At 38.6% G+C, this 25033-nt stretch overlaps 1 pseudogene; it reads right to left on the reverse strand.

The window, feature by feature from the left end:
- LOC114228837 (tyrosine-protein kinase Fer-like) overlaps positions 1 to 25033 on the reverse strand; it is a 34608-nt pseudogene that overhangs the window by 2473 nt on the left and 7102 nt on the right.

The raw sequence follows: 25033 nt of genomic DNA on the forward strand, positions 1-25033 counted from the left end.
GTTGCTTAGTTTCTACATATTTATTTTCAGTAAATGGCTGAAAGTGTTAACTATTCCATATTTTTAGCACAATGTGCTGCATATAGTTTCCAAGAAGCAAATGAGGTTTCATGTGTACAGAATTTCACTTCAGGTTTAGTTTTTTTAAAAAATCTGAAATGTTTCCTTTTTATTGTTTGAAGCTGAAAATAAACAATTATTGAACCATTTTGAATTTACCTCATTTTAAAACTAATTTTGATTTATTATTTGGGCTGTTTTTAATATTAGTCACTAAAAACAAAGTAGGAGCAGTGTCTAATGCAATACTTAGGGATCACTTTATATAGTACATGTACAACATTAAAACCTGTTTAAAAAAGAAAAAGTTACCAGCATTCACTTGTCCCTTGCCATTTTTTCTTGTAATTATGTTAGACAAATCTGCGGTGGGGAGTGGGTATCAAAAGTTAGTTGTGTTCTAATTCTACCATTAGAGGAGCTTTGTATTGCTGAACTTTCATCTGGAAAAGTTTCAGTGACATTTTTAAAAGAAAAAATTTTAATCTACCGAATTCTACCAGTGTAACCTTTTTTCTAAATAAACGATAGTTTTCTCAAATGATTGTGTATCATTGTGTGTATTCTTGCTTATTCAAAATAACTTAGCAGAGATAATTCAGTAAGTTTCCTAGCCTTTTCTCTTCTCCCTCCTGTCTTAGTCCCTGGACTATAATGTTTTTGAATGAAATCTCATTCAGCGATAAGAAAAAATTCTCTTTGCTCACCTCTGCACCTGGCGTAAACAGTAGGCTGAAATTATGCCAAGAATTACCATTTACTCTTCAGTTCCCTGGAACCAATGATGCCCATGCAAGTTAAATTTTTTTTTTTTTTTTAGAATGACAACAGAGGCTATAATTTTAAAAAGGATTGACAGTGCTGAATATATTCTAGAATTGGCAAAGGGATATAAATCTTGATGCTCCCTTTCAGGTAATTGTAATTTGCAAAATTTGATGACCACAATAATTATTCAATGACTTGAACTGTCCCTGGCATAAAAGATATGATACGTCTTAGAATTATTTTGACATGGACAAAATAACTATGGTTTATCTCAAAATCATTTTGTCTGAAATATATCAGGGAAGAGCTTGCCAGTTGTTATGTTGCATTCACATTTTAAAGATTACACGACTGTAAGTTTGAAAGAGAAATTTCCTTTACAGAAAGTTTGTTGCAAATGTTTGAGGCTTTGCAGACTAGGTGGATCCTGTTGCAACCCCTCATCTCTGCCACTATAGCATGAAAGCAGGCATAGATGATATGTGAGTGAGCATGATTGAGTTCCAGTAAAATTTTATTTACTAAAACCTGTTATAGAGAATCCTATGCAAGATTTACGTAACATATCTGAGTGCCTCTTATGCACCACATATGTAGCCAGGAGAAAAACTCCCTGCCCTTATGGAACTTCTAGTCAAGGGAGGCAAACAACAAATATTTAATGTTAGGTGGAAGGAGGTCCTCTGAGGAAAAATAAAACTGGATAACGAGGTTGGATGAGGCAGTGTTTTACTTCTTTATATACGAGAGTGATCATGTGGAGTGACTATATGCAAAGCAGGACTATATGAGGCAGTTTTCACAGTATTATTATTTTATTACTAAGTAATGTGAGCAGGAGCTCTCCTTAATCCTCCTCTGATCTTTGAACCTTTACATGAAAATCGTGTAATACATAGGGTTTCTCTCAGGATGTAGGCTCTGAACTCTAGTGGCTGGTGTCTAAGCTAGCCATTTTCTAGAAAGGAGCTGTAACTTAAGACTCATAAGTGGACATGGAGGATATCTATGGACCACCCAGGAATTGAATGCAAGTTATGTTATGTGCATTTTTCTGGGTATATAGCTTTCACTGGATTCTCAAAAAGAGAGACCTAAGGTGGTGAGTTTGGTTTTCTGGGTCTTGTTAAAAAGAATTCTAACTTTTATAACTAACCCTGAACCTGTATTGGGTTGGCAAGAAGTTGGAAGACAGTTGTCCATTCCTACCTTGTCTTATAGGGGCAGAAATTAGAACATCTTGCCTTGTCAAAAGATACAAGTGATTTGCAATTTATTGGGAAGTCACTAGTTCATGGTATATGCCATTTTCTATTTCAGGGAAGCACTTTAGCCAAGTATGGGTGGAAGTACTAATAGCCTTCTCTCCCCTTTCCCCGCAAATGATTATTTTTTCAATCCTACCATATTCCAAAAAGGATTTATGAAGAAAGATGCAGTACACTATAAAAAGTAAATGAGAAAATTTCTGGGTGAAATTAGTACCTAAAATGAGGTTAATATCCCAAGATGCTCTGTACACGTGGGCCATGAATCAGCTCTGAGAATCCTGACAGGCTACGTAGAGAAGGTAATGTGATCAGTTACAGTAATTACAGTGTCCACCATCTAAAAGGCCAGTCATGGTGGAGAAGAACATTTTTCTGGCAGTGAAACTTAATTTGCATTCTCATAAAGAAGAAACCCTGTCTTTTCAGTAAATCAGAGGTATGTATCTTGTAATGGACCTAAATGTTAGCTGATGACCAATACCTCAACTCATTTTAGTAAGGATATTTCTACACTGACACCAAAATATGTGGTCCAGGCATCCAGGTGATTTGGTTTAGTACAGGAAAATATTTTTGAATATTTGGGACAGGATTCCTCAACTGGCATTTATGAAGGCCTTACTTTTTCTAAGCATGTTCATAATCAGAAACTCATACAACCATTGTTTGGTCCCCATGACATAAGTAACATAATATCTCTGCTATGCAAAGTGCTGAGCTCCCATGACTGTGAAAGACATGGGTTTATTAGAATTTATGTGCGCACCAGTGGCAGCCAATTGGTGAAATTTACCACTATACCGACTGCCACCAGTGAAGTCCTGCTAAGTCCCACTGAACCTGTGGACAGGCTGCACTGGGGCGACCAGCTGATGCTATTGTTTTGCTGCCTCCCAGACTTTCCCAGCATAAGGTTTTATAGAGTACAGAAAACAGAAAAACAGGGCATGCAGGGGGAGGGTGACAGGCCTCTGTGCAAGCTCTGTGAGATTAAAACACGAGCTGTTTACAATCCAGGCTCACATCTAGAAGCAGTTTCTCTTTGGTCTTTCTTAGACTGAGTTGCTAGCTAGGTTCCCAAGGTCTCACAATCTGCTTACAGATGGCCTTCACTATTATTTCCCACAGGGTGGGAGGGGGAGCTGGAGTATGGGAAAGGGCCCATGATCCCATTTAGCATACAATCTCATTAGCTGAAATTCTGTTCCTGGCCTTTAGATTTTTTTCCCATTTTTATTGATACTGATCTCTAAGGCTGCCTCTTAGGTAGAATGAAACAATGTTACAGTTGCTTAATATTTTCATCACTTATCAGAAGCATGGTTCAAGTGTTTAATTTTTTAAATTGAAGAAACATTTCTAGAGACACTGCCAGGGCCAAAGGGATTTTATTGGGTCTAGAGAATAAAAAGAGGAGCTGCTTAAAAGATGCTAATTCATGCTAACTGAATTCAGATTTTGTATTTATAGATACAAATGGACATGATAATTAAGAATAATAGAAGGGATGTTGGAAATAATGACTAAAGAAAGTGTGGCACCCTGAGAAGACATACTTTAATGTAAGAATAATTGCTTTTTGTTTCTGATTCTTAGGTATTGTTTTAAGTTCAATGACCATTATTTCTATTTGTGTCAGGCTAACAGTTTAATTCCTGTGATGTTAACTGGAGGTGTTTAGTAGAGGAAACAGGAAAGGAGAATATTTTTATTGAGGACAGGGCACATAAACTTGAGAAGTGCATTATTGTAAGTCAGAAGTAGCCTTCACTTCAGGGATAGGAACTTGAAAATGACCTTAACTTGTATTTTAGTCTGAACGCTGGTTTTTGTCAGATGATAGCTAGATGTCCTTGGGCTAGAGTATCAGGTTGATGAAGACCTACTATTACCCCTGTCCCCACAAAATTCTAAGCAGAATGATATTGTATTACATTCAAGACCTTGATCCTAATTTTTGTGCATATGTAGTGGTACTCATCTCCTAGGGTTACATATATGAGTTGTAATTAGATATGCCACTGCTAGGTACTATTATGTACTTTCCAGGATAATTGATCCAAGATGTAATAATACAGAAAAAAGATCATGCTAAGAAGTTACAAGCAGGAAATGAAATGTAAAATGAATAAAGTACTCATACCAATGAAACTAGGGTCCTGTTATATTTTAAGATGATGTTGAGTGCTCAGGGTAAGAATGACCTTAGACTAGGTGTGATTTGGGAAGTCTTATTCTCAACAGGTTGATCTGGGAATACTTCATGAAGGATTTGGATTTTCAAGAAGCTAATCTACAGAGTTGGGGGAAAGTAGGTTTATAGTAGTTCGTATGGAAAAATAATACAATAATTAATAATAAATTATTATTATAAGAATAAATTATTATTATAAGAATAAATTTTGTTTTGTGTACTCACAACTGTAAACCTACTTTTGTCCCAACCTGTATTTCTACTCAGACCTAGAGGATGTAGGTTTTTGGGGTCTGCTTTAACCCTAAATTGGCACTAGAGGGGAAAGAACGTTGAACTTGGAATTCAGACCCATTCTGGTATAGTACAGAATCTTTGAAGCCAACCTGTTATCATACTAGCCCAGGATTGGATCATATTTGAGAGACAAATGTTTTCTACCTCTTTGGATGCTGTTCCATGTTGCCTCAAGACTTTTTCCTTTTTCTGTCTTTTTCTCATTTCTAAGCTTGACATCAGACTTTTTATTTCTTTAATCAGTGTTAGTCACATTTTTCATATCTTTACAGGTAATCGAAGTTATTGCCTCTATGTCAAGATTACTTTCCTTGTTTCCTCTGACTGACCATGAGCTACACCTGGTCTTCACAATGCTCTTTTCTGAATGAATTAAATCTAATAATACAGACACTCAATAACTGTTAGCAATTGTTATCAGTAGTAATATACCAGTAGATTTAAAAAGGCAGCAGAATAAGTGGATGCTACTCAGACATGCTCCCGGGACCAAACTGGAATTACAACTAAAATACAAAAAAACCATCTTGAATAATCAATTGAAGACTAGCTGGAAAGAACCTTGGTAACCAAGGACAGAAAGTGGAGACTGCATAGAGACTAGTAGGAAGGGTAGAGGCACGAAATGGCTGGCCAGGTTCCCACAGACAGCAGCTGAATTTCAGGAGAGATATCTCAGCTGTGGGGGGTTGCCACAGAACTCTGGGGTCTGATACCCAAGCTGCCCCCTCTCATCAGAACTGAGAAAGGTTCCCACATAACATGGGGCTATAAAAAGCAGCAGGGTCACTGTCTACCAGGAAGAGATGGCTAGAAATGCAGGCACCCTCTTAAACGGCCAACACACAAAATTTTGTGTGCAGCCACTAACCTTGGGCTCCAGCAGAGGGAGGGTAGAGTGGACTGGTGCTGTGTAAGCATAAGCCAGGGTTGGGTGCTCTAGGATTAGATCTCAGAAGGCAGACACCCTGGTTTCCTGTGCTGAGTCATTCCCTCACCCTGTGAAGGTCATCTTTCTTAGGCAGACCCTTGCTATCCAGGTGGTTCTTGCCTAGGGGGAAGACAGTTGCCCCACCCTATTGGAAAACCCCTTGCCACCCTGTGGACTTTCTGAGGCCCATTAAAAGATTGAGAATAACAATTAGCCTCCAGGCAGAAGCAATTGCCCCACCCTGTTGGAAAAACCTCTCACCCCACCTGTGGACAATGGCCTGAGGCTACTCTGACTGAATCCAATCAGTCTGCAGACAGAGGAAGGTCTCTGGAGGCTTTGAGTCTTTGCCTGATCTAATTAGTCAGAGACAGCATCTGAGTCCCTGCCACAGACACCATCCCAGACCACGGAGTGAGTCAAAAGCCAGTAGGACCCCAAGTGCCTGTAGCTGACACCTGTGGGACCAGCTCCATGGGGGAAGGGAGTACAGCTCATAACAGAGACAATCAAGGTGTGAGACAAGGCAGACTCAGCTTCTGGGCTAAAGAGTCCCCAACCACTGGACTACTAGGGGATTTAATCTCTTGGATCTCAATCAGGTTGTCCAGGGCCAGAAAGGGACAGTGACTCATATTCACCTGCACTAGAGAAGCTCCTAGGAGGCCCAGGATAGACACACCAAGGGACCAGATTCAACAACAGAGCAAAATCCAGCATGTCTCAAATAGCAGACCCAAAGCACCTGTATAACAGCTGGCACAATGACATCAGGGTTGAAACTCACTGGCAGCAAGTCGGAGGGGAGATCCCTCCCATGAATGGGACATCAACAATCAAGTCCCAATTACAACAGGAGAGCCTAAATAATGCACACAAGGGGCATTCCTAGAGCACCCAGCTCAGATGAACAAAGAGACTGCACCACTGGACTCCTCAAGACACTTTCTACATAAGGCCATTTCACAAAGACTGGGAGGCATTCTAATACATAGAAACAAAGATAAAGAGACAGCTAAAATGGGGAGACAAAGAAACAACCCCAAATGAGAGAAAAGAAGAAATCTCCAGAAAAGGAACTAAATGAAATGGATGTAGGGAAGCATGGGAGACTTGGTTGGAAAGTCAGTAAGGAGGAAATTCCAAAAAGGGTAGTTGGCTGAAGGCAGCCCGCCCCTGTTTATCAAAATTCTAACTTAGAGGAATTGGCTGAAGGCGGCTGCCCCTAGTTGTTCCTTGACCTTTTCAAACAAGTCTGTGCACATGCAGACCCTTGGGTTTTTACTGGAATCTTTATGCTTAATTGTTAGGTGTCCTTGCTTAAAGGACACTGCAGACACATGTGTCCTCCCAATAATACTTACCTTACTGATTGTATCTAAAAGATAAACTTTATCTCAAACTGCTGATACAATAAAAGCCTGAAGAGGCAGGCGATCGAGGCTGTCTGGTTCCTTTAGCCAGGCAGCCCCTTAGCCCTCTCTTTCATAGCAATCCTGTGTCAAATTAATCGTTCATCTGTTGCTCAGGGTCTGCTGGTCAGCCCCAGGAAATGGAGGCAAGCAACCTATCAGGCATAGAGTTCAAATCTATGGTTATAGAAATGCTTAAAGAACTTAGTGCAAATTACAACAACATGAAAGGGGAAATAGAAGCCATGAACAAGAACCAGACAGAAATGAAGAATGATATATCTAATATCAAAACACACTGGAAGGTATTAAAAGTAGTTTGGATGAAGCAGAGGATCAAATCAGTGATTTGGAAGACAAGGTAGAAATAAATACCCAATTAGAGCAGCAAATAAAAAAAGAATTTAAAAGCAGGAAGATAGCTTAAGGGAGCTCTGGGAAAACATGAAATGTAACAACATCTGCATTATAGGAATACCAAAAGGGGAAGAGGTTGAGCAAGGATCAGAGAACCTATTTAAATAAATAATGACAGAAAACTTCCCCAACCTGGTTAAGGAAAATGACACACAAGTTCAGGAGGCACAGAGAGTCCCAATCAAGATGAAGCCAAAGAGACCACTTAGACACATCATAATTAAAATGGCAAACGTAAAAGACAGAAGGAATCTTAAAGGCAGCAAGAGAGAGGCAGAAAATTACCTACAAAGGAATTCCCAGCAGAATGTCAGCTGACTTCTCAGTAGAAACACTTCAGGCCAGAAGGGAGGGGCATGACATATTCAATGTAATGAAAAGCAAGGGCCTAAATCGAAGACTGCTGTATCCAGCAAGTCTATCATTTAAAATTAAAGGTAAAATAAAAAGCTTTCCAGACCAAAAAAAAAAAAAAAAAAGGTTAAAGGAGCACATTACCACCAAACCAGCAATGCCAGAAATATTAAAGGGACTCCTTTAAGAAGAAGAAAAGGAGAGAAACCAAGATGGCGGCATAGGTAAATACCTAAACTTGCTCCCTCGCACAACAACTTCAAAACTACAACTAAAAGACAAAATGGATATCATCCAGAACCACAGGAGGGCTGGCTGAGTAGAAATTCTACAACTAGAAGGAAAGAGAAAAGCACACTGAGACTCAGAGGAGCTGCAGAAGTAAAGGTAGAGGTACGGAGTTGTGCATGTGGAGAGGGCTGGCAACTGAGTACATGGCTGTCTTTTTCAAGCGGGAGGGAGACACAAGCTCCCCACTGCTCTGAACTCCAGTTCCAGGCGACACTCTGGGGACCCAGACTCATACGGGGAGAAACTGGACTGTCTGGCTTCGGGAGGAATTTAAGGGCAGCTTTCTCTCAGAGGTGCTTACAGCAATTACCGTGGGACACTGAGACCCAGGGGCCTCTTAGGGCATGGCTGATGGGAAGCCATTGCTGTTTACTTCGCCCAGAGACCCCTCCCCACCCAAGCTGTCACAGAGGCTTTTGCATATGAATGGCCTGGTCCTTTGAAATCTAAACTTACCTAACAAACTGCAGCTGAGTCAGAGAGACCCAGAACATCCAAAAGAAGGACCAAGGCCCCACAGCAGCTTGCATTGCTTCACAGCTGTGCCTCATCTGGGCACCTCCAAATCCCAAACAAAGAAGAGGAATCTGCAGATCTCTCCATAGCTCCTGCTGGGTGGCCTCAGGCAGAGGCTAAATTAGCACCTCTTTGGAGATTCAAGAGCCAGTGTACCCAGGGGTCAGAGTGGGACCATCCAGATTACAACTCCTCAGATCCATAAGGGACACACTCAGGGGGCAGACTCAGTGAGCACCAAAGCCCCACTGAAGCAAGTCTTGCCTCAAAAGGGTGTCTCCAGCACAGAAGTTCTCCCATCATAGACAGCTGATCCTCACAGCCAATTGGCCTGGAGGTCAATTCCTCCCAGTGATACCAACAACAATCAAGGCTTAACTACAACAGGACTGTGTACACAGCCCACAAAGGGGTGCACCAAGAGTGTCCACCTCAGGTAACGGGAAGCTGAGCCACTGGGCCCTATAGGACACCTAGCACACAAACCCGCTTTATCAACACAGGGAGGCAGCCAAAATGCGGAGACAAAGAAACAGGTCACAAATGAAAGAAATGGAGGAAAGCAAACTATTGAATATAGAGTTCAAAACCATGGTTATAAGGTTTTTATAGAAAAGGCCAATAAATTTAGTGAGACCCTTGAGGATATGAAAAAGGACCAACTAGAAATTAAGCATACACTTACCGGAATAAGGAATAATTTACAGAGATCCAACAGCAGACTAGAGGATTGCAAGAATCAAGTCAAAGACTTGAAATACAAAGAAGCAAAAAACACCCAACAGGAACAGCAAAAAGAAAAAATAATCCAAAAATTTGAAGATATTGTAAGGAGCCTCTGGGACAACTTCAAGCATACCAACATCCGAATTATGGGGGTGCCTGAAGAAGAGAGAGAGCAAGATATTGAAAACCTATTTGAAGAAATAATGACTGAAAACTTCCCCTACCTGGTGAAAGAAATAGACTTACAAGTCCAGGAAGCGCACAGAACCCCAAACAAAAGGAATCCAAAGAGGACCACACCAAGTCGCACCATAATTAAAATGCCAAGGGCAAAAGACAAAGAATATTAAAAGCAGCAAGAGAAAAACAGTTAGTTACCTACAAGGGAGTACCCATACGATTGTCAGCTGATTTCTCAACAGAAACTATGCGGGCCAGATGGGAGTGGCAAGAAATATTCAAAGTGATGAATAGCAAGAACCTACAACCAAGATTACTCTACCCAGCAAAGCTATCATTCAGAATTGAAGGGCAGATAAAGAGCTTCACAGATAAGAAAAAGCTAAAGGAGTTCATCACCGCCAAACCAGTATTATATGAAATGCTGAAAGGTATTCTTTAAGAAGAGGAAGAAGAAGAAAATGTAAAGATAAAAATTGTGAACAACAAATACATATCTATCAACAAGTGAATCTACAAATCAAGTGAATAAAAAATCTGATGAACAGAATAAACTGGTGAATATAATAGAATCAGGGGCATAGAAAGGGAGTGGACTGACAATCCTTGGGGGGAAAGGGGTGTGTGGGGTTGCGGGAAGAAACTGGACAAAAATACACCTATGGATGAGGACAGTGGGCGTGGGGGTAAGGGCATGGAGTGGGGTGGGAACCGGGTGGAGGGGAGCTATGGGGGAAAAAAAGAGGAACAACTGTAATAATCTGAACAATAAAGAGTTATTTAAAAAAGAAGAAGAAAAGGAGAGAAGATCATGGGCACAAAGAACATAAAAATGGGAATAAATAAATACCTATCAATAATAACCTTAAATGTAAATGGATTAAATGCTCCAGTCAAAAGACATAGGGTGACTGAATGGTTAAGAAAACATGACCCATATACTGTATATGCTGTATACAAGAGACCCACCTCAGAACAAAAGATTCACACAGACTGAGTGAATGGATGGAAAAATACATTCCATGCAAATGAAAAGGTAAAAAAAACTGGGGTAGCAATACTCATATTAGACAAAATAGACTTCAAAACAAAGGCCATAACAAGATACAAAGAAGGCCACTTCAAACTACTACATATTTTGGCTTATCTTATAGATGTAGTAGTTTAAATACACATGCCAACTTTGATTCTTCTTTTTTTTTTTTAATGAATCTTTATTGTTCAGATTACAATTGTTTCTCCTTTCCCCCCCATATCTCCCCACTACCCAGTTCCCACCCCCCCTCTCCCCTTACCTCCCCCCCCACTGTCCTTATCCATAGGTGTATGATTTTTTGTCCAGTCTCTTCCCATACTCCCCACACAGACACCCCTTTCCCCCTGAGAATTATCAATCCACTCCCATTCTATGCCTCTGATTCTATTAAGTTCACCAGTTTATTCTGTTCCTCAGATTTTTAATTCACTTGACTTTTAGATTCACTTGTTGATAGATATGCATTTGTTGTTCATAATTTTTTATCTTTCTTCTTTTTCCTCTTTTTAAAGAATACCTTTCAGCATTTCATATAATACTGGTTTGGTGGTGATGAACTCCTTTAGCTTTTTCTTATCTGTGAAGCTCTTTATCTGCCCTTCAATTCTGAATGATAGCTTTGCTGGGTAGAGTAGTCTTGGTTGTAGGTTCCTGCTATTCATCACTTTGAATATTTCTTGCCACTCCCGTCTGGCCTGCATGGTTTCTGTTGAGAAATTAGCTGATAATCGTATGGGAGCTCCCTTGTAGGTAACTAACTGTTTTTCTCTTGCTGCTTGTAAGATTCTCTCTTTGTCTTTTGCCCTTGGCATTTTAATTATGATGTGTCTTGGTGTGGTCCTCTTTGGATTCCTTTTGTTTGGGGTTCTGTATACTTCCTGGAATTTAAAGTCTATTTCTTTCATCAGGTGGGGGAAGTTTTCATTCATTATTTCTTCAAATAGGTTTTCAGCATCTTGCTCTCTCCTCCTGGTACCCCCATAATTCGGATGTTGGTTTGCTTGAAGTTGTCCCAGAGGCTTCTTACACTATCTTCAACTTTCTGAATTCTCTTCTCTTGCTCCAAAACCACCCAAGTAAAGGAGGAGAAAACTAGTTCTTGCTGTAGCTCCTGTTGGGGGACACACAGTACAGAAGGGTACACCAAGAGTGTCCACCTCAGGTAACTGGGAGGCTGACCCATTGAACCAATAGGACATCTAGTACACAAAGCTACCCTACCAATTCAGGGAAGCAGTGAAAATGAGGAAGCAAGGAAACAAATCACATACCAAAGAAATGGAGGAGAACAAGCGACTGGACATAGAGTTCAAAACCACGGTTATAAGGTTTTTCAAGAATTTCATGGAAAAGGCCGATAAATTCAATGAGACCCTCGAGGATATGAAAAAGGACCAACTAGAAATTAAACATACACTGACTGAGATAAAAAATATTATACAGAGACCCAACAGCAGACAAGAGAATCGCAAGCATCAACTCAAAGATTTGGAAAACAAAGAGGCCAAGGACACTCCTCCAGAGAAGCATAATTCTTCTTTTAAAGAATAAATATGATAAAATATTCTTCCTATTACATTGTATAAGGCTGTTCAAGCCTTGTGGATTTGGTATAATGATATTTTAAGAACTCTAAAATATATTTGTGAAGACTTGGAAGGAATACCCAAGCACAAATGAGATACAAAAACTATTCAAAAGGTTAATAAAGCACTAATGCTATTTGGAAATATTTTGGAACATCTCAGTAAAACAAATGAGAAATTTCATAATCCTAATAGGAATGTATTTCTAGGTTACTGTGTAAGTTTCCTAAAGTTGCCATAGAAATTTACCACAATATTAATGGTATAAAACAACACAAGTAATAAGATCTTACAGTTCTGAAGGCCAGAAGTTTGAAATTAGTTTCACTTAGCTAAATTCTAGGTATTATCAGGCTTCTACAAGCTCTAGGGAAGAATACAGCCTTTGTCTTCACCAGCTTCTAAGGTCTGCTTGCATTTCTTAGCTCCTAATCCCTTCCTTCATCTGTAAAGCTGGCAGCATCAGATCTTCAAAAATCTTTCTCTATGACCTCTGCTTCTGTTGTCACATCTCTTTCCTCTGATGTTGATCTTCTTGCCTTCTTATAAGGATTGCTGTGATTATATTGAGTTGACCCAAGAGTATCCAGGGTAATCCCCTCATTTCAAGATCTCTAACTTAGTTATATTTGCAAAGTATTTTTATGCCTTGTAAATGAATATATCCACAGGTTCTGGGAATTAGGACGTGGTCATCTTTGGATTGCATTATTGTGTCTATCACAGTCTGTCTTCTGGCCCCCAAAGATTCATGTCCATCTCACATGAAAAATACATTCACCCCACTTTAAGGCCCTCCAACAGCTCACCCCATTACAAAATCAACTCAAACCCCAAATCCCATCTAAGTCTCATCAGTTCAAAAGTCCCAAATATTACATAAAGCATCTAAATTAGGAATGGGTCAGGCTCTGGATGTGATCCATTCTGGGACAAAATTCCTCTCCATTTGTGGATTCATGAAGAGAAAGCAAGTTATCTGCTGTGAAAACACAATGGTGGGATGACATAGGATATTAGTTATAGACATTCCTATTCAAAGTAGGGGAAAATGGAAGGCAAAAGGGAGTCACCAGTTCTAAGAGATTCAAAATCTTGATGAGCAAACATTAGTTTTCAAAGCCTGTAAGTCAAGAATGTCAAACTTGTGGTCCGCAGGCCGCATGTGGCCTACAAGGAATATTTTTGCGGCTCAGCCAACATAACGGTAGGTAAGAAATGTTTTAATAAAAATTTCATAACTTAATTTTTACAAAATCCTGTTATACATAATTATTAATAATGAACTACAATGTTTGCTAATGACTGATTACTAATAATTGTGTTGCATTCATTTCCCTTACATGCCTTACGTGCAGGCGCACCATTTCTCTCCACTAATACTAGCAGTGAATATTTTAGCAGCCGATGGCCATGTCCTTAGTCTTGGACTGACTTGTTTGGTGTGCACAACAGGAAATATTTCGCTTTTGGAGAACAAGAAAAATAGGTTTGTTTGCATTATGTTTATTAATTTGTGCAGTTATTCAGTGTCTGGTAAGTTAATGTTCAAGAAAAAATATTGTTTTATTAAAATGTTCTATTATTTTATGTTAATGATTACTTATTTATTTTAGCCCTTTGTATTCAGCATGTCTCTATTGAAATAAACCTACGTTTCTATGAAAATTGAAGCTTTTGGTTTTTTTTGCAGCCCACATAAACTTAAACCTTGTTTATTTGGCCCATATTAGCCTTTGAGTTTGATATGCTTGCTGTAAACAAACCTCTGTGGTTCATGGTTCTGCCTTCTGTGTCCATGGCTCTATCCTCTGAGGCTGCAGCTCTGACCTCTGTGTCCTTCCTTTTTCATGAAGAGTAGCATGCAGCTGAGAAGTTTTATTAGCTTGTTTCTTGCTTGCAGAATTTTTGGGAGTCTATAATGGTGTCAGGGAGTTACTTTTGAATATAATACATATTTTTCTGGATTTTGTGATGCCAGTGATACTTACAAGCTTTTAAAAATTATAGTTTGTTGTGATTTCTTTTCTCATTCTAAATAAGTACAAAATACAAATTCTAAATAAGTACAAAATACCTAATTTTGTATTTATAATTTTACATTCTTTTTTTTTATTGTTTAAAGTATTACATATAGTGGTACATATATCCCCCCCCCCCCGTCATTGAACTTCCCCAGCCTCCCTAACCCCTGTCGCATGCCCTCATCGCACCCCTTAGTGTCTCGTGTCCATTGGTTGTGCTTATATGCATGAATACAAGTCCTTCAGTTGATCTCTTGCCCCCCTCCCCAACACTCCCCAGACTTCCTGCTGTAATTTGACAGTCTGTTCGATGCTTTATTGCCTCTGTATCTATCTTTTTGTTCATCAGGTTATAATGTTCTTTATTTTCCATAAATGAGTGAGATCATGTGGTATTTTTCTTTCATTGCCTGGCTTCTTTCACTTAGCATAATGGTATGTTCTTCCATCTGTTTATGTCTTCCTCCATCTCTTTTTTCAGTGTCCTGTAGTTTTCCGCATATAGGTCTTTTGCCTCCTTAGTTAAGTTTATTCCTAGGTATCTTAATTTTTTTGGTGTGATGGTAAATGGGATTGCTTTTTTAGTCTCTCTTTCTGTAAGTTCACTATTGGTGTATAGAAATGCCATTTATTTCTTGGCATTAATTTTGTATCCTGCTACATTGCCAAATTAATTTATTACGTCTATTAGTTTTTTGATGGAGTCTTTCGGGTTTTTTATGTACAATATCATGTCATTTGCAAATAAAGATAGTTTTACTTCTTCTTTTCCAATTTGGATGCCTTTTATTTCTTCTTCTTGTCTAATTGCAATGGCTAATACTTCCAGTACTATGTTGAACAGGAGTGGTGAGAATGGGCATCCCTGTCTTGTTCCTGTTTTAGGGGAAATGGTTTTAGTTTTTGCCCATTGAGTATGATGTTGGCTCTGGGTTTGTCATATATGGCTTTTATTATGTTGAGGTATGATCCTTCTATTCCCACCTTGCTGAGAGTTTCTATCAAGAAAGGGTGTTGGATTTTGTCAAATGCTTTTTCTGCATCAATTTATAGGACTATGTGATTTTTATCTCTCAATTTGTTTATGTGATGTATCACATTTATTGATTTGCAGATATTGTACCATCCTTGCATCCCTGGGATAAATCCTACTTGGTCATGGTGTATTATATTTCTGATGTACTGCTTGATCTGATTTGCTAGAATTTTGTTGAGGATTTTGGCATCTATGTTCATGAGGGATATTGGCCTGTAATTCTCTTTCATTGTGTTGTCTTTATCTGGTCTTGGTATTAGGGTGATGCTGGCTTCATAGAATGAGCTTGGAAGTGTTCCTTCCTCTTGAATTTTTTGGAATAGTCTGAGGAGGATAAGTTTTAGTTCTTCCTTGAATGTTTGGTAAAACTTCCCTGTGAAGCCATCTGGCCCCGGGCCTTTGTTTGCTGGAAGCTTTTTGATGACTGCTTCCATTTCTTCCATAGTTATTGGCCTATTGAGATGTTTAGAGTCTTCCTGATTGAGTTTTGGAAGGTTGTATTTTTCTAGGAATATGTCGATTTCCTTTAGGTTGTCCAGTTTGTTGGAATAGAGTTGTTCGTAGTATTTTGTAACAATCCTTTGTATTTCGTCGGGGTCTGTTGTTATTTCACCTCTTTCATTTCTGATTTTGTTTATTTGGGTCCTCTCTCTTTGCTTCTTGGTGAGCCTGGTTAGAGGTTCATCAATCTTGTTTATCCTTTCAAAGAACCAGCTCTTGGTTTTGTTGATCTTTTGTATTGTTTCTTTGGTCTCTATGTCGTTTATCTCCACTCTGATCTTTATTATTTCCTTCCTTCTGCTTACATTGGGCTTTTCTTGTTGCTCTCTCTCTAACTCTTTGAGTTGTAGGGTTAGGTAATTTATTACCATTGTTTCTTGTTTTTTGCAGTAGGCTTGTAGAGCTATGAACTTCCCTCTCAGGACTGCTTTCGCTGTGTCCCATAGATTTTGGATTGTTGTGTTTTCATTGTCATTTGTTGCCATGATGTTTTTTATTTCTTCCTTGATGTCTCTGGTAACCCAGTCATTGTTTAATAGCATGCTGTTTAGTCTCCATGTGTTTGATTTCTTTGGATTGTTTTAATTGTAGCTGATTTCCAGTTTTATGCCACTGTGATCTGAGAAGATGCTTGATATGATTTCTATCTTCTTGAATTTGGAGAGACTTTGCCTATGTCCTAACATATGGTCTATCTTTGAAAATGACCCATGTGCACTTGAGAAGAATGTATATTCTGTGGCTTTGGAGTGAAATGTTCTGAAGATGTCGATTAATTCCATCTGGTCTAGTGAGTCATTTAGGATTGATGTTTCTTTGCTGATTTTTTGTTTAGAGGATTTGTCCAATGGTGATAGTGGGGTATTAAAGTCTCCTACTATAATTGTATTGCTGTCAATCTCTCCTTTGATATCTTCCAGGAGTTTTTTTTATGTATTTGGGTGTTCCTGTATTGGGTGCGTATATGTTTACTAGAGTTATTTCTTCTTGTTGGATTGCTCCCTTTAGTATTATGATTGCTCCCTTAATATTTTAGTATTAAGGAAGTGGCCTTCCTTATCTCTTTTATGTCCTTCACTTTGAGATCTAATTTGTCAGATATTAGTATTGCTACCCCAGCTTTTTTTCATTTTCATTCACCTGAAAAACCTTTTTCCATCCCTTCACCCTCAGTCTGTGTGTATCTTTTTTTCTGAGGTGGGTTTCTTGTAGACAGCAGATATATGGGTCATGTGTTCTTTTTTTTTCTTCTTTTTTTAATATATTTTATTGATTTTTTACAGAGAGGAAGGGAGAGGGATAGAGAGTTAGAAACATCAATGATCAGCTGCCTCTTGCACGCCTCCTACTGGGGATGTGCCCGCAACCAAGGTACATGCCCTTGACTGGAATCGAACCTGGGACCCTTGAATCTGCAGGCTGACACTCTATCCACTAAGCCAAACCGGTCAGGGCTGGGTCATGTGTTCTTATCCAATCAGTTACCCTATATCTTTTGATTGGGGCATTTAATCCATTTACATTTAAAGTTATTATTGATAGGTACTTGTTTGTTGCCATTTTTATTCTTTACCCCTGTGTTCTTTCTTTACTCCTATTTCTTTTTTTTACAGCAGACCCTTTAGCATTTCTTGCATTGCTGGTTTGGTGGTAATAAACTCCCTTATTCCTTTTGTGTCTGTGAAGCTCCTTTTTTTCACCCTCAATTTTGATAGATAGCCTTTCTGGGTACAGTGTTCTTGGATTCAGACCCTTCCTTTGCATGGCTTTGTATATTTCATTCCATTCCCTTCTGGCCTGATGTGTTTCTGTTGAGAAATCAGTTGTTAGTTTTATGGGGGATCCTTTGTAGGTAACTTTCTCTCTCTCTCTCTCTCTCTCTTCTCTCTCTCTCTCTCTCTGCTTTTAAGATTCTTACTTTGTCATTGGTGTTTGCCAATTTAATTTTAATGTGCCTTGGCGTTCGTCTTTTGGGGTTCATTTTGCTTGGGACTCTGTGAGCTTCTTGGATTTCTGTGGTTTTTTTCTTTCCTATACCAGGGAAGTTTTCTGTCATTATTTCTTCAAACAGGTTTTGTATTCCTTGCTCTGTTTCCTCTCCTTCTGCCACCCTTCTTATGTAGATATTTTTTCGTTTTGTGTTGTCCCAAAGTTCTCTTAGGCTCTCCTCCTGCTTTTTATTTTTTTTCCTAGAAGCTGCTCTACTTGGGTGTTTTTCCCTACCTTGTCTTCTAGCTCACTGATGTGCTCCTCTTCTTCTTCTAGTCTGTTGATGCTTTCTATTGAGTTCCTTACAGCAGCAATGTAATTTTTCATTTCTTCTTGATTCTTCTTCATTTACTCTTGGTTCTTACACATATTGTCGATTTTGTCTTCCATTCTTTTAATCCACCTTATGACCATTTTTCTGAATTCTTTCTCTGACAGGTTGCTTGCCTCCATTTTGTTTACTTCCTTTTCTGGTGATGCCTGCCTTTCTTTCATATGCGGGTTGTTTCTTTGTCTCCCCATGATCTCTCTTCTCTGTGTCTGGTTATGTAGTTCTATCTCACCTGCATTGATTTAAAGGCACAAAATACAACACAAGAAGGCACAACACACATGCACTGAACACAAATATATTCATGATATTAATAACCCCAAATAAAGGTGAAAACTAGAGAAATGCGAATTAGAGGATAAGAAAGAAAGAAGAGAAAAAAAGGAGTGCAAAAATGAAATTGGGAAAAAGAAAAAAAAAGTAAGAGAGAAAAGAAAGAGAATAAGGAAGAAGAGGGGAAAATCTATTTATATGGGGAGAAAACTCCAATGGAACAGCCACTAATCCCAACAAATGCCAGCAACAAATACCTAGAGATGAATGCAAACTACAAACAACAACTAATATCAAGCGAGGCGAGGGAAAACAGAAGCAAAACAAACAAACAAAAACAAAATAAAAAACAAAACAAAATGAAAAAGCGAAATAATCTCACAAACGTATAAAAAAACCAATATAATCAACAATCAAGCAAACAACAATAGGACAGAGAGAAAAAAATTTCGATAGTGAAGAAAGAGAAGAGAGAGGTGTGTATGGACTTGGAGCAGGGGATTGGAAATTAGATATATAAGTAGGGTGAAATTTTAACAGAGGGTAAAAAGAAGGAATAGGGAAAATCTAAAGGAGGAATAGGGTAAGAGAAACAGGACAACAAAAGGGGAAAAGTGAGGAAGAGCTGGTTGGCATAAAGGTAAATTTGAGATAGAGTAAAATGATGCTAAATGAAAGATGAAAATAGAATGTAGAACACTAATCCCAAAGTAAAATAAAGAGAAAATAAAATGACACTTTTAAAAAAGGTAAAATAGTAGTAATAATACTGATTGAAAAGTAAAGTAATTAATTAAAAAGATAAAATCAAGTGAGGAAGAAAAGAGAAAAAATTTAGTTTCTTAAGTAAAAGATTAAAAAAATAAAAATAAAAATGTGCAGTTGTGAAAGTCATTCACTTCCTCTACTGTTCTGTTTGGCACGCCTGTTTCCTAGTCAGGACAGTATTGAAGTTCCCTGCATTCCACTGCTCCTCAGTGTTGTAGGCCACAGTCCTGATTTTCAAGCAGGCAGTATGTTTTTATTTCTTATACTCCTTTATTTGTGTTTACACAAGAGTCAATTTGTGATTCAACCCCTGGTTGGCAGTGTTTCTGGATTGACCTTCAGGTCTATAGGTCCTCTCTAGCTAGTGTTTAGATTTTGTTTTCCCTGTGGCACTTAATACCAGTTTGGGGGAATGGGTTGCCCCAGACCTGGTTCTCTGATCATTATTCCCCACTCTGATCCCCAGGTTCCACAAAAACAACTTTCCCCTGCAATTTCTTAGAGTGTCCCCAATTGGGTGATCCTATGTATTGGGCTTAGTAATCAGAAGCAAGGATTTAAAGAGGGGGAAAAAGATAACAAAGAGCCAGAGTAAGTGTGTGAACTCCGGCGCTGTGCGCAAGTCTGTGCAGTCTTTTTTCCCCTTGGGTCTAAGCACACTTTAAAAATTTTTAGGCTGTCCTTTTGCGCCCAGTTTAGCTATGGGTTGCTTTTTAGAGTTCCCTTCTGTTAGCAGCTCTGCGACCCTCTTCCACATTCACAGATCATGCCAGCCCCAACAGCCACGGATTTTTCTGGGTGCAGACTTCCCCAGGTCCTCCAGCTACCACAGTACACATTTATCTCTCCTGCCTGGACAACAGATCTCACCTTATCCCAGGTGAAATCTGACCTTTTCATGAGGAGGTGCAGAGCTCCTCTGAATCCGCGTGCTTGCACCATTTGGGAACTGGTGTTCTCGGGTTCGCAGCTGTTCGCTGGGTGCTGTAGTTGTAGATTCCCAGGGTTTTCAGGCTTCTGATAACATCCACTTTCCCCCTCAAGATGGTGCGGTCTCCGCGTCAGAGCTGGTCGCTCAGCTCTGGTAGGGGACCCAGCAGCAGTGGGGGATGCCTGTCAGGGGAACCCCATCCAGCAGTCTCCCACAGTCTCCTGGAGTATAGCTGTCCCTTAACTCACCAACAAACACACCCCATGCGACCACACACTCTTCCTTTGTTCTCTCACTCACACACTATCTTGCAGTCTGCCTTCCCATTGGCAGCCATCTTCCATCCTACATTCCTTTTCTTAATGTGTCTCCCCACCCCCTAATTGGTATGAGCTTCAGGCACCATAAGGCCTGGATCCACCACTGGTATAGACCAGTGGATTTTAGTTTTTCTGATTGCACACCCCTGTCAGTTAAAAAACATTGAATGTCAAAGTTTTGAAAAATTTTGAACAACCAGTGATATATATTATATATATACAATTTCATATACTTATGAATTATACATGTACACTATATTAGTATGTTATGCAAATTATAAACATAACATATAAAGATTTGAGATAAAGATGAAATAAGCAATGTTTAAAAATATCATGAATTCATAAGATCATAAGTTATGTCTAGAAAATAATAGGCTTGGGAGATGTTCATCATTAATAATGCTGCTGGAGTTTAAGCCCAACAAGTAGTTAGCATAATTATGCAAGAAGTCCCCTGGAAGGCTAGTGGACTTTGATATTCAGCAAGGGCTGAAAATCAGCATAATATTGCCCTGCTTTTGGCTGAATGGCTGAAGGCAATCCCCTAAACTAATAATCTTTTTATTTTTTTTAAACTTTACCATTGATATACCTGTTTGCATTCCTAAAGGGGAAATGTGTATTCAAATAAATAAAAGAGAATGCATCTGGGGTTTCAGAGAGCCTCTCTGCTAGAGAGTAAGGTCTCTATCTGGCTCCCCCATGCCTTCTAAATTTATATTTCTTGTCTAGTATATTCATTTGTGCATCATCCCCTTCTCCAGACCTTGAACCCTAGTTGCAAATGGATTCGGCCTTCACATCTGGCACCTTGAAAGGGACATCTGGAGAAGATTTGCTGGAGTGAAAAATGAAGAAAGTTCACTGGAAAGGTGGGATCACTGAAAAGGTGGGGAGATTCACTGTGCACAAAGCTTGTACCAGCTTCAGAAGTTGCAAACCGTAAAGTGGGCAGGAACGTCTTTTATTTCAGCCAGGCTATAATGGGGAAGAATTCGAGTAAAAGGCAAAAACATCATTGTAAATTTTTAGCTTATATGCTCAAGGATAAAGAAATTAAAATGTCAAAAGGTACTCTCTTAAATCAGGCTCAAGGAAAATAAGTGCCCTTGTCATCTTTAATTATGTGGGCTCTTGTTAAAACTGCATTATGCCTAATTTGTACTGGGGATTAAAAGTCTGTAATATCTAAGGCCCTGGATTCTCCGCCTCCAGCGTGGAAAGGCTCAACAGCTAGAGAAAATAGGGCTAACAGTCATTTTACAAAAGGACTCCTTAATGCTTTGTCTGAAAATTACCATAAGATGCCTTGGGACAGGCAGATTTTAGCTAAAATGACTTTAGAGGCCAGTCAATACTATGGAGAGCAGAATAGGATATGATCCATGAAAAAAAACTCTGATTTATTAAGTCTTGTCTATATGTTATGTGTGCTTGTCTATTGATTGTTGTTTTATCTATCGTTGTTTATTGTTAGTCTATTAAGCATGCCTTTAATTTAATTTAATAAGAAAAGAAACAGTAGATGGACAGGCCATTACTAAATATCTAACAAAGGCCCTAGCCCATTAATTACTAGGTCTTTTGGTGATCCTGTAAAATGTATGCCCACTCTCAAGAGCGCTATTAAAAATCTCATTTCACCATGTTTTTATTTCCCAGTCCGTCACTTGAAATTTGGATAGATGAGACATTTCTCACAAGTTAAGGGATACATCTGGGATTTCTGTACCCATGAAGAGAAAAAGGCTAGCTTAGAGAAGGCACGCCTGGCCTGATTGTGGGTGCCCTCTTGATTTGAGCCCCATCTCTTTATGGATGCTATAGAATAAACTCAAGACTGTTTTTCTTTAAAATATGGCAAAAATGACACAAGGAAAATATACAGGCTGGGTTTGGGCAACAAGATTAGTGTTTCCATAATAATGGGTAGTTCTTGAATAATAATAGATTGCATTCCAAGGTTAACATTAAAGCCACTGAAAGTCAGTAAGTTATCTCTGTTACAGAATTTGACAAAGAAAATGCCGTAGATGGTGATAATTGCCTTTGGAATCTCAAAATTTTTGAAACATGGATGAATGTATGTAGCTAAAATGAAGAATTTGTGGTGAAACTTTTCAGTAATAATTATAAATATATTAATGATAAGGGTCCAGTCACTCAGGAGAGGGCTGACTATGCTCTCTGTTGGAGGAGGGAGCCGATCACATTTCCTGCAGCAGTAACATTAGATGTTATCTCTAAGGAAGAATGTGGCAGTTTTACATTCAAGCAGCTATGGGCCTGCTCCCTCCTCCCCTTGCCTTTTCATTAGCCTTCCGCGTGACAGGCGGGGATACTCACCAACCTCATAAGTCTAAACATAGTTTTCCAAAGCCTTTGGTAACTTAAAACTTTACAACATTGCTGATTAATTAATAAAAAATTATTAAATATCTAGGTATTTTAAATGACAAAATACTGACATATTAATCTGAGTTTGCCTCATATGAAAAATCTAGAGGACAGAATTGAATCTATTAAATTTGTCTTGTATTTTATTTGAAATATATCCTTAAAAATGTGAAGGTATTACTAATCTAAGAAATGCTAAGTATTTAACTTGCCACCTAAAATTTAAGGCTTCTAAGAGTTTAAAGTTCAAATTAAGTTGGGAGAAATTACATGGCTGTGATAATAAAATACATAAAGTATAGAAATTCATGTTTAAGAAAAACAATTCTTGCATTTTCTCTGGAGAAATTAGTAGTTCAAAATATATTGTAGTCCTATGTGTAGTAAAATTTCAACCTAGAATATAATATTTTATTGGCTTGATTAAAAAAGAAGGATTAAAAAAAAAGAAGGATTAATTCTATGGTCTAAACCAAATTTTTAATATAAAAACCAGTTTAAATTTAATTAATATCTTTTAGAATAATTACAAAAAGTGTACAATATAATTTTTAGGTTATATATATTTGATAGTCTTTTTAAGTTAAATGTCAAAACTTTAACCAAGAGATAGCTTTGGGACATTTCAAGGGCCCAGAAATGATTCAAGGATTTACTCTCTTCTTAAAACAAATATTTTTGAACTAAATTAGGCTGATCTAATATACTTGAAATCACGTGGAAAGATTTATCAAATAAAAATTAATAACTGTGTTCTATTTATATACATGTATTTTAAATGTTATAAAAGTCTCAACCTCTAAGGGAGGGCAGGACAAAGTTGCTAAATATCTTTTAAGCAAAACCAGATTATTCAGCAGCAGCATTTTAAAACAAGAAGCCTCAGACAGCCTGCTCTTCAAATAGGCTAGAGGGATGGGGTGGCATCTCTACTTCATAGGTCAAATGTATAAGTTTGCTTAACATACTTTAATTACTTAACAAATTAGCTTTTTACAATATAATCAAGGTCTCATATAAGCTCAGTTATATGAGAAGCCAATATTTTATAAGCAATTGGTTCTAACAAAGTCCAAAGTAAAAATTTGCATACATAAACAAATGAGCACTAGCCAAAAAGAATGCTGTTTAAAAGTAAATTTTAACAGAAACCAAGATGGCGGCATAGGTAAAAACCTAAACTGCTGCCTCGCACAACAATTTCAAAACTACAACTAAAAGAAAAAACGTCTATCACCCAGAACCATGGGAAAGCTGGCTGAGTGGAAGTTCTACAACTAGAAGGAAAGAGAAAAGAGCATTGAGATGTGCACAGGCACTGAAAAGCTGAGGTACGGAGGCGCATGAATCAGGCTGGTGGCGGGCAACTGGATGCACTGCTTTTTTTCAACCCAAAGGGAGACAAGCTTCTGATTACTCTGAACTCCAGTTTCTGGGGAGACGCTGGGGACCCAAACTTCTACAGGGAGAAGGTGGACTGTTGGTGTCCCAATTTCTCCTTCAGGGACGTAAGCACAGGTGACCAAGGGTGCCTCAGCCAGTCTCTAAACTGACACGTACTACCCAAGGTACTTACTTAATATATATATATATATATATATATATTTATTGAGGTATTATATGTGTACATATCTTACCATTACCCCCCCAACCCACACCCATACATGCCCTCACCCCCCAGAGTTTTGCATCCATTGTTTATGCTTATATGCATGCATACAAGTCCTTCGTTTGATTTCATAACTCCCCCACCTCTCCCTAACTTTCCCCCTGTAATTTGAAAGTCTGTTTGATGCTTTACTGTCTCTGTATCTATCTTTTTGTTCATCACTTTATAATGTTCTTTACTATCCCTAAATGAGTGAGATCATGTGGTATTTTTCTTTCATTGACTGGCTTATTTCACTTAGCATGATGTTCTCCAATTCCATCCAGGTTGCTGCAAATGATGAGAATTCCTTCTTTTTTATGGCAGCATAGTATTCCATTGTGTAGATGTACCACAGTTTTCTGATCCAGTCATCTGCTGATGGGCACCTAGGCTGTTTCCAAATCTTAGCTATTGTAAATTGTGCTGCTATGAACATAGTGGTGCATATATCCTTTCTGATTGGTGTTTCTAGTTTCTTTGGATATATTCCCAGGAGTGGGATTACTGGGTCAAATGGGAGTTCCATTTTCAGTTTTTTGAGGAAACTCCATACTGTTCTCCACAGTGGCTGCACCAGTCTGCATTCCCACCAGCAGTGCACGAGGGTTCCTTTTTCTCCGCATCCTCGCCAACACTTTTGTTTGTTGATTTGTTGATGATAGCCATTCTGACAGGTGTGAGATGGTACCTCGTTGTTTTGATTTGCATCTCTTGGATAATAAGTGACTTTGAACATGTTTTCATGTGTCTCTTGGCCTTCCTTCTGTATT

Source organism: Eptesicus fuscus, chromosome 1, assembly GCF_027574615.1.
Source record: "Eptesicus fuscus isolate TK198812 chromosome 1, DD_ASM_mEF_20220401, whole genome shotgun sequence".
In the NCBI taxonomy this organism is placed as follows: domain Eukaryota; kingdom Metazoa; phylum Chordata; class Mammalia; order Chiroptera; family Vespertilionidae; genus Eptesicus; species Eptesicus fuscus.